The 13,894-nt window shown below is 38.1% G+C and overlaps 1 protein-coding gene across 3 annotated transcripts in view; it reads right to left on the bottom strand.

Annotated features, from left to right (window-relative positions):
* The window catches only part of nphp4 (nephronophthisis 4), a 184,706-nt gene that overhangs the window by 120,032 nt on the left and 50,780 nt on the right, over nt 1–13,894 (bottom strand). The window lies entirely within an intron of this gene.

Genomic DNA, 13,894 nt, shown 5'->3' with positions numbered 1-13,894 from the left:
AACTGCACAGTCATAGTCAAAATTTCAACCATTCATTTTGACTTCTACTGTATTTATTGTATATAGTATAGCTAAAGTTACTGTGTGGTTATATCGTCTTGGGAACAGAAGTATCCTTCTGTCTCAGTACAGCTTACCATTACAATTTTCTACTATAAACACCGAATTGTCTTTACATTACCCTATCTAACAAAATCATGCATTTGGCTTTCCTGGCAGTTGTCAGCACAAGTGTGACAGGATATCTGTAAATAATTGCTTTCTGTGACATCCAGATTATAATTATGATTGTCTTTTCCTACACAGTCTGTCTGCTCTCGCCTCTTTTCTTCACGGAAACCAGTGGCGGGGAAGATGACAGCGAAATGGCTTTGTCTTTTGTTGGACAGGTCTACCATGAAGTGTTTCAGAGAGAAAATAAAAGACAGACAGAGAGAAAGTTGTTTATAAGAGAACATCAGTTAAAGTGCTGCTTTCTGTTCTCCCTATCCATCTCCTCACACCCCTCCTCCAAGTTTCTCTTTCATTTCATTGTTCTTTTTCCTCACACCATCAGTTTCTCTCTCGCTCTCTCTCTCTCTCTCTCTCTCTCCCTACCTATCTTGCTCGCTATCCTCTTTCTTCTCCCTCTTGCCTCCGTCTGCTGCCGTCACAGATTTCTTCCTCCCTCGTCTGAAATATGAATATTTTAAAGCTAAGAAGCTTAAAGGGAACAATGAAATGGCCCCCAAGTTAAATTATACTCCATTTCCAGAGTCACAGAAGAGGGACTTTTCTGAGTGATGAGCACACCGGTGCTATGTGGGTGTTTCTTTCTCTTTTTCACACACATATATAAGCTTGTTGTCTCCTACTTTAGTGTCATATTTGATATTCCCCCTCCCCAGAGCTTGCTTTTACATTGCTGAACCAGACAAGTGCACTGTAACCAATCAGCACGGTCCCTTCAGCTGTCATAATGTACACTCGACATCTGTGTTTAAAAAAAGTGGAATTCATTTCTGATAACATGCCTAAATGCTGTTTTGTGTTTGTTGCATAAAGAGAAAGGGGGGAGGCAGAACAAGACTAATTTGCATGCTTTTGGATGCAGTTTGTTTTAGAGCTTTGTTAACAGCACAAACAAAAGCAGTGTGTTGTAAGGGAATGGTTGTAGTTGTATTTTTGTTGTCTTCTAATTAGACAAGTCGCCCTAATGTGGGAGTTGTAAGTGGAAACTAAGCATTCTGCTTATCCATCCATTTTGCATTGGAAAAACACAAAGGGTTGAAAATGCACTAGTGCCAGTGCACCACTATTATCTGTGATGGTTGGTCTCATGGCTGTTAGTCAGAAGTCCATCAAGAGTAAGCCAAAAGTGACTTGATACCAATAAAGCCTTTAGGGCTCAACAGAAATATTTTTTAAACTGCAAAACTCGCATTTCTAATGTGTCTGCAGTCTTGAGGAAAAATAATCATATTGCCTTGAAATCTGGGTTGGGGATAAAGCCCTCAGCAGAAAGTCAAAGATAACTCTGGTGGAAAACACATCTTATCTTGGAAAGAAAACCAAGTCAGAAAACAAAGACCATATATTTCTATGCACTGTAGTGAACAATAATGGCTGACAAGGGTTTGTAGTCCGCATGAGTGTGTACTTGACACATTTTTGCCTTTCTTATTTTCCAGAGTGTTTTTTTTTATCATTATTTCCCTCTCTCATCTGTATCTGAATCCAAAATAAAATGGAAAAAAAAGCCTCTGAAGTGAAGAAGTGGAAGATTATGAGTATTAACACCTGGAAACAGCATTAACATTGTCACATATTAACAACAAAGATTTTCTTAGATTCAATTTAACGGCCCAACTCCAGGGTGAGGCAAAGGAGACACAGGGGTGAGGATGAAATATTAGTAAGCAAAACTGATTTAGTTGGAGACATTGTAATTTGAATAAAATGGAGGTGCTGAAAAAGAAAGTCCTTTAGAACAAATTTAGAAATAATAGCAGTCAAAAAAGAAATGGAAAGCAGGAAGCAGCTGCTTTATTGTTCAATTTTAAGGGAAATGAGCGTAGATTTTCAGAGAAGCCTAAATTAGTTTCTGAAGGTTATTTCTTTGTGCTTAAAAGGCAGGAGCAAGCTCTCCTCGGTGGCTAACACTAAGACATATGAAACCCAATATAGAAAATGGGTCTGATCCCAGTAATAATGGGATAGAAACTTTGTTAAAGGTCGTGACAGTTGTCCTGAACCCTCTTGACTGCTGCCAGTATAGCAATACTGGGTAACATCCAAGTCAAAAGACAAAAAAAACCCTTTGAACAAAGACAGAGGTTATAGTATTTGAGGGCTGGGGTCCTGCATAGCTTCTTTTTCCAATGGCTTCTATAAAAAACGCAAGCTTTTGACTTTTATGGTCAAAAGTTATCACTCACCCATCTAAATTACTGAATTCAGGTGTTCCACTCATTTCCACAATCACAGGTGTATCAAATCAAGCACCTAGGCATGCTGATTGCTTCCAAAAACATTTGTGGAATTCCAGGGTGGTACCGCAATAGGATGCCACATGTGCATGAAGTCCGGTCAACAGTCAACTGTTAGTGGTGTTATAACAAAGTGGAAGTGATTGGGAATAACAGCAACTCAGCCATGAAATGGCTATGTAAAATCACAAAACTGAGTCACTGAATGCCGAGGTGCATAATGCGCAGATTTTGCCAACTTTCTGCAGAGTCAGTCACTACAGATCTTCAAATTTCATGTGGCTCCACATTAGCTCAAGAACAGCACACAGAAAGTTTTGTGGAATGGGTTTTCATGGCCAAGCAGCTGCATGTAAGTGCAATCCAAGCTGCATCCAAGCCTTTTGTGCCACCAGTAGTGTAAAAGCACGCCGTCACTGGATTCTAGAGTAGTTGAGATGTGTTTTCTGGAGTGACGAGTCACGCTTCTCCGCCTTGCTGATGGATGAGTCTGGGTTTGGCAGTTGCCAAGGAAAGGGTACTTGTCTGAATGTACAGGGTGGGCCATTTATATGGATACACCGTAATAACATGGGAATGGTTGGTAATATTAAAGTCCTGTTTGTGGGACATTAGTATATGTGAGGAGGCAAACTCCTCAAGATGGGTGGTGACCATGGTGGCCATTTAGAAGTCGGCCATCTTGGATACAACTTTTGTTTTTTCAATAGGAAGAGGGCCATGTGACACATCAGAATTATTGGTGATGCCACAAGAAAAACAATGGTGTGAAATGGTCTTTTTCCTGGCACTTTCCTGGGCTGAACTTTAATAATAAAACCATTAAATATAATCATCGTCTCACTTAGAGGCAAATGCCTTCATTTTCATGTGACTGTAATGGTGCTGAAACCAAGCAGACCAGTGTTTTTCTTGTGACATTACCAATAAGTTTGATATGTCACATGGCCCTCTTCCTATTGAAAAAACAAAAGTTGTATCCAAGATGGCCGACTTCTAAATGGCCACCATGGTCACCACCCATCTTGAGGAGTTTGCCCCCTCACATACACTAATGTGCCACAAACCGGACTTCAATATCACCAACCATTCCCATTTTATTACGGTGTATCCATATAAATGGCCCACCCTGTATTGTGCCAATTGCAAAGTTTGGTGGAGTGGGGATTATGACGTGAGGTTGTTTTTTAAAAGTCGGGCTCGGCCCTTAAGTTCCAGTGTAAGAAATGCTGAATGTTTCAGCATACCAAGACATAATGGATAATTTTATCCTTTATGTCTTGTATGTCTGTACAAAAGTGCAGAAAGCAAGGTCCATAAAGACAGAGAGCGAGTGTGGTGTGGAAGAAGTTGACTGGCCTGCACAGAGTCCTGACCTCAACCTGATGTAACACCTTTATGATGAATTAGCGCAGAGACTGCGACTTTTGCGTTCAACATCAGTGTCTGACCTCACAAATGTGCTTCTGAAAGAATGGTCAAAAAATCCCATTAACCACCCTTAACCTTGTGGAAAGCCTTCCTAGAATAACTGAAGCCATCATAGCCCAACATCATGTCAAACTTCATGGATTAACAATGGGATGTCACTCAAGTTTGTGTGAAATACGTGTGAAAGCATATAGCAAAGCAAAGTGATTACTTTCAGCAACATAGTGCATTAAACTTTAAACTGACTGAAAACCACATCAATACAAGTCAGTTATGCAAACTATATTAAGATGAAGCCTAATAGACATTCCTGACATGAGTCGGAAAATCTACTACCAAACAAACCTAAAGGTAAAAGTATTCAAGTTCACATTACTTATTATCCAACCGTGTTATATCACTCAAAACCGGCTGTCATTACAGAGGTGCACAGTAATAATCATTTGAAGCTAACAGCACACATTCTGTGACAGTCTTTGGAAGCCATCATTAGTTATGACAGTGAAAGTGTCAGAAAGAGCTATGTAAAGAGCGAAAATGAAACCTGGAGAGAAGCAGATGGCACTTTCTCAGCTCCACACACCTGGCCAGTAACTGTAGGATGTGGGTGTGAATGTTCAGTGTAGAAAGTTACACAAATTATGATGCCAGTAATGAGTGGAGGAAGTTTCAGACACTGTTCATCCATTTGACAAGCAACTCTGGTATAGTTTACTAACACTTTAAGGCTGGGGGCAATAACATTCCCTATTGGAGCTACCTGCTGTAGTGACCTCTTGTGAATAAGAGTGCAGCTGAAAGTTACTTCTTCTATGCTGTATTTACATATTTTGATCAGGTTTCTCACTCGTACATTGATATTTATGCAAATGCTCAAAAATCCAAACAACAGTACATATGAGCAGCCTAGTGTGCAGTGTACTTTTAGCTTAAAAAAATAATGCCACAATGCCATTCACTCAGCTTGTTATCATCAGCAGCATTGCCAAAACCAACGTCTCCAACACCTCTATTTTCTATTAATATGAAGTTAATGTTAATTGTGCAACTAGTAATGAGTGAACAAGAATGTGGTTTCAGAAAGTCTTTTTCCTGGCACTTTCCTGGGCTGAACTTTAATAATAAAACCATTAAATATAATCATCGTCTCACTTAGAGGCAAATGCCTTCATTTTCATGTGACTGAGGTGCCAAAGCAGAGGCCAGCTGAAATATATAACTGGGAAAATATTTTTAATGACTATCACTCAAACACTAATTACATCTTTTCTTACTTATCTTGACAATACAATTAATAATAGTCCTCCTCATTCCCAATCATCCACTTTATCTTACACTGACTATCTGAAGGAAATGCAGCTGCTTGTTTGTGTGTTAGTGAAAAAAACAAACAAATGGGAACTTAAAGTATGGGGAGGATTAATTACTCAGTTTACTCAACTGAAAGTGTAGCAAATAGGCAAAACCTAAACTGAATGATTATTTGGGGGGACCAGCCAACGCATTCTCATCCCAAAATGTGAAATACTGACTTTTAGCTCAGATGCTATCAGCATCACAATGATATGCACAAGGTTACTGCTAGGAGGCGGTGAACTAATCCACTTCGCACAACAAATTCAGAGAAATTATTTGGGTGTTGGAATGATTTCTGGTGGAATAGAGGTGTATACATACAAGAAGCCACTCAAACATGTGGCGTTCAGAAAGTCAATAACATTTGGTGACTTCAGAGAACTACAAGTGAAGTAACAGCTGGCGATGCGAAATTAAACTTTTCAAAATGTTGCGACCAATCAAAGTGACTACTAGTCTGACCGAAGGATACCATTCATTGACATGACCGAATGGTGAACACATTAGAGGGCTATATAGGCAACCAGAGCCTGGAAAGTCCACCACCGGCCAGCCATCAGCAATTGTTGCATGCGTACTCACTTCCTATGTGAACACCCCTTATGTTTGCCAGAAGCCAGTTTGGTTCTTATTCCATTTGGGGCTTTGTTTTAGTTACTTTATCTTGTTTTTAAGGTTTAGGCAAAGGGACAATATTGTAGTTTGGGTTAACAAATAGCTTTTCAATAAATGTACTCTGCACATTGAAAAATTATACTTTACATCTAACTCCTAACGCATTCATACTTGACCCATCTCAGTACTGCAATGAAACGTTTGCATCATGCCTGTACAAAAGGATAACTCCCAGAACTTTGATAAAATGGAAGAATTTAAAAACCTGTCAAAAGTGCAGGAATGACCATCATTTGCCTTTCAGACTATAGTATTATAATTTTTTTAATAGTTTTATAATAATGACAATTGTATTTATAAAACAGATTTCATTACACGAAACTCAATCAGCTTAACACAGAAAATGAAGAAACATTAAAAACTGTGTAGGTTTACAGTGCCTTAAGGTAGCAAAAACAGCAAAACACAACAAAAGAACAAAACTTATTAACTGTAGGCATTAATGTTTCTGTAATGGTTACTCTACGATTACATGCTTCAGAAAAGATGTGTGTTGTTTTGTTTTTTAACTGAGGACAGACGACCACAAATATAAGAAATGCGTGTTGGGTTCTGGCAAAAAGGAGACTTGGAATATTTTCAATCAAGTAAAGTATAATGCAATTAACTGATTTTTATTTGTATATAACAGCTCTGTCCAGAAACTAGGAGCACTTTTTATTGAAATGTAACTTGGTACCAATTTAGATAAAATATAAAAGGTAATTAATGGTCTATGTTTCATTATTACTACAACTTTAAATTTCCATTAAAGAAAAGTTTAAGAAAAATATATTACGTGACAAATACTGTAATTAGCAGGTTTCAGATTGGCCAAGAATATTGCGATTGTTTGTTATTTAATATTTTCCTCCATCTATGTATATATTCCTCATGAATACAGAAAAATGGTTCTTTACTGGTTTCAGGACAAAATAATTAAAAGCAAAACCACCTTTATAGCTTTTGCAGATTTTTTCCCCTGATGCTTCTGAGGTTTTTTTTTCTGCAAGGCACCATTAAAAGCTGTCAGCTATTAATCAGTAAGTTTTCATGTCAGTACTTTGTGAAATCAATGTGTAGGCTGTTGTAACAGGTAATAATAACTCTACAGATGGCAACTGTCATCTCAAGGGGCGTGTGTGAGTGTGTGAAAGAGAAATGGCAAGAGAGTGTGAGAGAAAAAAAGCAGTTGAAATTATGTCCCACAAGAGTTTTGTATAAGCCAATTACCAAGTCAGTTATACAACTCCAGCATATTTCTCTTACCTTTGAAAACCGGCAAACAAAGGGAAACACTTCTGAGCTTTTATGATCATACACTTCTCACATAGCCAGGGAGAAGATGCGAGCTGGTAATTTACCTTTTTTTTTCATGTTTTAACCTGTTTGATCTGTGCAATCAGGGCACACACCTACAATAGAAACCTTTGTTTTGTTTTTTGAAAGAGTCATGTAATATAGGCAGATCAAGCTTCACACACCTTTAAATCAAATGCATCCATGACCTGTGTTCATTTTCACCCATATCAAGACAGTGAGTGAGTGAGTGAGTGAGTGAGTGAGTGAGTGAGTGAGTGAGCGAGTGAGTGAGCGAGCGAGTGAGTGAGTATGTGCTCCTACCCACGCAGTGGATGTTAGCTCCCCCATATTGAGGGTGAGTCATTTGTGGCAAGAAACAGTAGCAGCATCATTAGCATGCTGCTCTCATCCTCCCACTCCCCTACTCCTTAACAAATTTTAACTGGCACAGAGCTTCCACCGATAAATCACTGTTGCCCGACCGCTGAAACACTTCCATAATTCACCAACCAAAAATATTGAGTCAAACACACACTCATACTGCTCCCTTTCCGTTCCCCTCCCCATTTCATTCCATTTGTCCCTAAGCGTAGCGTAACACTTTCAACCACAGCACATGGAGTTCTACACCATCATGATCACATTATGTTGTCTCACAGTTGGTCCGACTTGGAAGGAACCCCTTAATGCTGAGTCCAACTATGAGCACCAACAGCACAAAAATATGTGATATCATATCATAACTTTAAAGGATAAGGTTGTTTCTCACTGACAACACACACCAGGAAGAAAAAGTCCATTTCATGTTATTTTTTTAACCCTAATCTCTCTGTAGTACTCAGATCCAAGCCTAATTATTTATATTGTAGACAACTGTTTTTTTGTTTTTTAATGAGTCACAATTCAGAATTTTCTTTGAAATTTGTTAGGGACAATTTTAACCTCAGTATTAACAGTACCAAAGGATCATCTGTGTAACTGTGTGTTCAATATATGTGCTTAAGTAGTGTCGCACCACAGAGCTTCATTTTACAAAATTAAAAACGAGGATTTGGCTGCTCATGCAACACAGAAGAATTAATACATTGTGAGTTTTGGCATTTTTAGTTGATTTGGTAACAAACACAAAAAGGAAATTTGTTTTGGTTATGAAATGTCTGTGTGTTATTTGTCTGTGATTTACAGCTCATATAAGGCCCTTTTAACACCACTTAGATCCCAGTCACACAGGCCTAAAAAGACTGGTGGGTCACATGGCAACTGCTCGGTAAAAACGAATATTCCCTAAACATTTGAGTAATTGCTGAGACTGCTGCCCATTACTCTCATTAATTCCTAAGCCCCAGTCACACAGCCTTAGAGACCAGTCAGTGACTCCATGGTAACCATCCATCACTAGGGAAAAATGTGTATTCCGCAATCAGGTTGCGAGTTGTTGCAGACGGTTGCTGGCTCTTGCTAGATAAAAAAAAAAAAAAAAAAACAAAGACTCAGGTAGAGGTATGTGGTGCTGCAACGAAAACCCTCATATGTCTTGATGCATTCTCAATCATCCAGGCAAGTAAATCTCCAAAGGTTGATTCTGTTCATCTGGACGTAGCGTTTTCAGTGGGAGAAACGTTTTGTCACTCATCCAAGTGACTTCTTCAGTGTCAGCTGACTGCAGGTTTCTTATATCCTATAAAACAGTACATTTGCATAATGACTGAAATCGGCACACTGAAGGAACAATGGACCTCCCAGCCCATTGTTCATTCAGTGCCGATTGTGTCCCTTTGAGCAATATGGCTCATTTGAAACAGTAAAACTTAGTATTGTTGACAGCCCAAAATGTGATGTCCCCATATGTGGACAGCAGGTCTTTGGAGGTTAAAGTAAAAGTTGTGCCTTTTGGAAAATGTTGCTTTAATGGGTAAGACAAGTTGCACTTTGACATTTATACATACATATATATACACATTCCTGGTTTGTGTCGGACTTTGTCTGGTTTCAGTACAGCTCAGGAGATAGTCAGTGAGCGTTTGCAGACAAGTTGGCATCTTCTATACACACAATACAGACAACCATATCTGTAGTAAGGATGTGTTTGTTCTCTTTGCTACCAGTCACATCCAGCAACCACTCACCAGCCAGTCAGAGAATATAAATTTTTGCCTAGCCACCAGGGGGTCACCAGCCAGTCTGTAGGCCTGTGTAACTGAGGCTTAAGGTGATGAGCAATAATGAGACACAAGGGCTAAATGATATTTAGGCAGCTGTATCAAAATGGATCTGAACCATCAGGTTACTTCTATACTTCCTAAAATGTAAGGTGATTTCTAGAATTAAAAAATTATAAGGTTGCTAAAAAACAAAACAAAACAAAAAAACGTAATTTTACATAATCGCCGTTTTAATAAAAATAAAAAATGTTTCTTCAGCATTACAGTCAGGAAACAGCCAGCATGAGGTGAGTGAAATGATAATCCCTATTGAAATGATAATCAGCAGTAGCAACTCTTCCTGCAACAACAGCTCTGCAGCGACAGTGCATAAAGCAGGCTTAGTGGAATATCATCGATAAATGACATTTGATTCTCGTGTTCCAATTTCTGAATAGTTTATCTTACAGTGTCACAGTCAGCGGTTTTGACACATATCTGACTCACACTGGTCAACTATCCTTAAGTGACATCTGTGCTCACTAAAATGGATTTTCTGGAATTTACATAGTCCCATTTACAGTCCTCACTGGAGGCTTGGCAGCATGTAATCAATAAATGACCACAGAATGTAACACTTTAATTTCTCTATCTGGACTCAGTTTATTTTACATTTCCATACTGGCTATTCAAATTCTATAAAACTAATACTTAAAAAATTTAAATGCAATACATTGTTTTGTAAAAAATACATATATATTTATAATGATTTTCCTTGCATGTTTAGAGACCTTTTAAATGCAGGTGAAAGAGTGAAATCAGTGTTTTTGCAGAATTTTTGTTTTTCAGGAGAGCTTTATTGTATTGTATGGTATTGCATGTCATCTGAAACAGTGTTCAAAGACACTCAGAGGGATTTTAAAATAATTCATGACAGAGAGAAAAGAATCAGTTGAAAATCAATTAAATAATAATTTCTTGATGATGTTTAAAGTTTATCTGTTTCCTGATTCAACAGCTGGGCATTTCTTGTCTTGTCTGACTTACAGTGTCTATAATCAGTTGCAGTCTATCTCCTCTAATGATTGGATCGTCAATCACTACGAAGACCTGGATCCCATGAATATTTTATGCTCGCCAACTGCATTAAACCCTGTTCTTTTGCGCTGCATCAGTTACATGGGTAAGTGGCCTGCAGTCAAACTGGGTTTCCTTGGAGAACAATGTGCAAGAACGCTGCTTTTGTTCAGAAATGTTCAAACAAAAAATGCTTCTTTTTTTCTTCTTTTAAATACTACCGCGTCCACAGGGGCAGTCCTACTTTGAGTGAATTTTCTTCTTTTAGGACAAATGAAAACTTCCCCGAGCTTTGTTGCCACAGTCTTTCTCCGTTCATTAAATCAGCCTAAGGCGTTTTGTTCTGCTTGCGGCGCGGCATTGGTCCTCCCCTGCTCTTCTCCTCCTCTTCATCATCTTCTGTTCTATCTGCTCTTTTGATCACAAGCTAAAATGTTACATACATTCTGACAGGATCTCAGGCCCTTTCAACAAGCGCAATAGGTTTTATTGAAGATATAGGTGAGCGGGTGCTACAGGTCACTGGAGGTGTAAGCCTTTGGCTTTGGGGAATGTAGACAAATTCAAGCATCTCTGAAGAGTAGTGTTAATTTTTTCTCTCTCCCTTTTTCTTTTTAAACAGGGGGTCAGAGTGTGTTTGAAGAGGTCCAAGACTGCAATTTAAATTAATCTTGTGCTCATTAAACTGTTATATAAAAGTAAAGTAGCTACACTAGTCCACATAAAAAAGCACATCAACTAGGGCACAGGCTGTATAATATATGGGAAAGTGGACTGTAGAAAGAAGCAACACTGGGATAGTTTATTGAGCTAAAAATAGAAATACTTATGGGGAGATTAAGTGAAGACGATATGTTAGACAAGCAGCCAGTATAAGGATTTTGTCTCATGCTGTACTGTACATTCATCTGCTTCCCCATTCCTTTTCATTTTTGCTATTCCATTCCTGCCTCAGTATCATTTAAGCACGCTAGCATGGAGTCACACACATTCACTCTCTCACACACACACACACACAGACACAACGGTAAAACCGAGTTGGTGTGTGAGGTGTCAGCATCACTTCAGAGACAGCTTGATGACAATCCAGCTGGAGTCACACTTTAAAGGTCACACACAGATCACACACACACACCCTTTCTCTTTGTCTGTCTGTCTTTCTCTCTCTCTCTCTCTCTGTCACACACACACACATGCGGACACGTTTTAATTAAAAGCTGCAATCAAGCTGACTTCTGCATGTATTAACACCTCTTGCAGACGTGAGAATGTCGTCATATTGCTGAAGTTATAAAAGTCTGGAACATTTAACTCATCTACGCAACATAGGCTGGTTATGAGGACCTGCAAAGAACATCTCACCAAGGAGGGAAAAAAAGTGTGAACGCCAATATGAGAAAATTAGTCATGCTAGCATGACACTTTGCTCACAGAGAAAAAGTTGTAGTCTACTTTCCCATATTTACACTTAGGTACGGAAATAAAATATACAGAAATAATTTCAAACTGTATGCATGCAACAAAAACTGGATTGAAATACAAGAAATATCCTTGGAAACGAGAAAGGGGACAAAACATAAAAAGGACAGAGCTGCCTGTAAATGCTTAATGATTGAAGTGCCAAAGGGAATAGGCCTGTTTGGAAAAGAAAAAAAAACTGGGTTAGTCTTTTTTTTTTTCAGTTTTTACTGAAATATGTTTCATTAATGCAAAAGTAGTGGAGACAAAATCCTAACTGACTGTTTGATTGTACAGATCAATCAATAATGTTCTAAAGGGAGGTTTAGGGCTGCATGACCTGCATATACAAGCGTATGTAAAACCTTGTGAAATTACAGGTCCTTAGCTCCACTAGCATTCTCTTCAATCTTCCATCATCACAAGCTGACTGTTGTGCTGGCAGTAGGTTTTGTACCTTGATACCTTTGGTCGAGTTTACAACAAGACTACTGAGATAAGAACCACCATCCAACTATAAGTCAGCCAAAAAAATAAATGAATAAATAAAATATTTATTCTTCTGTGGATCTTTTGCATTATTGAGATTCTACACAGTTCTATCCAAAAGGAATACAACTTCTATGTAAAAAATTAGACCAATATTTATACTCGCTGTCAACTCTGTGCTGGTATATAACAACTATAAACCACCTTTTTATGGTATGAAAAATAAGCATCTAGTTTTCACTCAAAATGAGAAAAACACTTGCCATATTTTTTGTCATTACTGAATTACAGTGTCCTGCTATGAATGCACCAGACCAGAACCTAAAGGAGCATTATCATTAACAATGCGTAACATAGCAACGATTTGTCACAATCGTCGGTATTTTACACGATGGGATGAGAACGTGTTGTGAAATTTAAATGCTTCACTGTTCTTCCTATGCTGCTGTTAAGTGGCCATGTCTGTATGTCTGAACCTTTTTCCACCGGTTGTTTATAAAAAAAATTTTGTTTGTGTTGGCTTGTTCTTGTCACAGTACACGCATGCGTAAAAACCACAATGAGTTTGGACCTTTGTTTTCACGCTGTTATACAGATGTTGGTCCCCAGTGTCAGAACAGAAATTGTGCAAAATGTCTTTTAAATTATGCTGTCCCATTGTTTCTGGAGTAATCTACACGGGGACCTGAACTTGTCGTAACACATTACTGTGGGATGATTTACAAAAAGTTTATATTGTTCCCTTTTTCAGTGAGATTGCTCTTGAATTTTTACTTTATGACATATTACTGCATATGATGTGGATGCTGTGTTTATTTATTTGTGCTGTGTGAGAGTTGCATTTGTGCGATTTCTTTTGCTAATAATCTGCTGTCCTCTTGGCCAGGTAATTTATGAAAACAGATTTTTTTGATCTTAGTTAGGCTATTACATGGAATGAATAAGATACTGATTATTTAACATTAACATTATAATGCAACTGTGGATTAAAAGTACAACGTCCCTGCACTGGAAAAAGTCAGCAAATGTTTTGGGCCATTTCTAATCAGATTTGATTGATAAGTACTGTTATTTTCATTTGTTTTTTTTATTTTGGTTTAAAATTCAGTTTAATTTATTTCAGTTTTCAGATTAGTTTTGTTTTGATTTTAGTTTTAATTTTGGCTATTGATGGCATTTGTCAGCTTTTAAGATTTAGAAAGTCAATAACAGTACAAGAAATACAATAGACCAAACACTTGTCCTGTTTGTGTTCACAGATTTTACCAACACTGAGTTTTTCAGTTCTGCTGACTACCTAACATTGTTCTATACATGCAGTTTTACACATAACCGAATTCTTAAAAAAGAAGATAAACACCCATAGTGTTTTCAAGATGGCTACGATTGACAAGATCTGCCTTCTTGAAGAATTTTGGTTATTCCATCACAGACACACTTACAACACCTCCTACTATTTGCTCCACTTAATCAAATCTACTCTCCTTTAGTCCCCTGTGTTTGAGTTTGGGGATCAAA

This window comes from Rhamphochromis sp. 'chilingali' (assembly GCF_963969265.1).
Source record: "Rhamphochromis sp. 'chilingali' genome assembly, chromosome: 12".
NCBI lineage: Eukaryota > Metazoa > Chordata > Actinopteri > Cichliformes > Cichlidae > Rhamphochromis > Rhamphochromis sp. 'chilingali'.
Note: the sequence above shows the minus strand (reverse complement) of the source record. Positions and strands in the feature narration are given on the sequence as shown.